Genomic DNA, 913 nt, shown 5'->3' on the forward strand with positions numbered 1-913 from the left:
GATAGGTTTAGGTTAGATATTAGGAAGAACTACTTCACTGTAAGGGTGGCCAGAGCCTGGAATAGGCTGCCCAGAGAGGTGGTGCTCTCACCTTCCCTGGAAATCTTCAAGAGGAGACTGGACAGGCACCTGGCTGGGGTCTTATGACCCCTGCCACCCCCAGTGCTCCTTCCTGCCCATGGCAGGGGGTCGGACTAGATGATCTGTCTAGGTCCCTTCCCATTCATTGATTCTATGATTCTAGTTGTTTAGAAGCATTCTGCAATTTTGTAACACCTCATTTCAAAACTATCCAGAAACAGTAATCTCATTACGTTTAATTTTTGCATGAAATTACAGCACATTGAACTTTATATCCCTTAATTTCTATTTTAAAAAAATACATGCTTCAGGCTACGTGTCAACAAATATTTCTGTAGGAACTGCTAACCTTCAGGCCAGAGTTTCAGTCCAGTAAATTTAACATTTTGCAATCAGGTGGCTATATTATATGACATGCAGTGGTGTTACAGAGCTATTAATATGTGGATTTAGAAAATAAATGGCTGTATGAATGAATGTCCCTTCATTGATCATTTTGAAGAGATATGGTGACAAATCTGGAATAAAATGTAAAAGCCATGGTTACAGTATTTCCATTTGTTCTCTTCATCTCTTATCAACCTCTTTTCAACATCAGTTTGAAAATTAATTTTAGTATAAGAGCTAAACATCTGTAAAAGTCTTGATAGAGAAGCACTGCGATTCTGACGACTGGCACAAAACCATAAAGATACGACACTTACTCAGTACCAAACAAATGGCATATCTCAAATCTGTAGGTTGCTAGATTTTTATCTAGTATCCATTTAAGTTCAGTGTTCAAATGGAATCCATGTGGGATGGCACAGCACACTAGTACTTAAAAAAATCC

The 913-nt window shown here is 38.6% G+C and overlaps 1 protein-coding gene across 4 annotated transcripts in view; it reads right to left on the minus strand.

Annotated features, from left to right (window-relative positions):
* SOBP (sine oculis binding protein homolog) overlaps positions 1-913 on the minus strand; it is a 203,009-nt gene that overhangs the window by 184,788 nt on the left and 17,308 nt on the right. The window lies entirely within an intron of this gene.

Source organism: Gavialis gangeticus, unplaced genomic scaffold (genome assembly GCF_001723915.1).
Source record: "Gavialis gangeticus isolate Ggan-Ray unplaced genomic scaffold, GavGan_comp1, whole genome shotgun sequence".
Classification (NCBI taxonomy): Eukaryota; Metazoa; Chordata; order Crocodylia; family Gavialidae; genus Gavialis; species Gavialis gangeticus.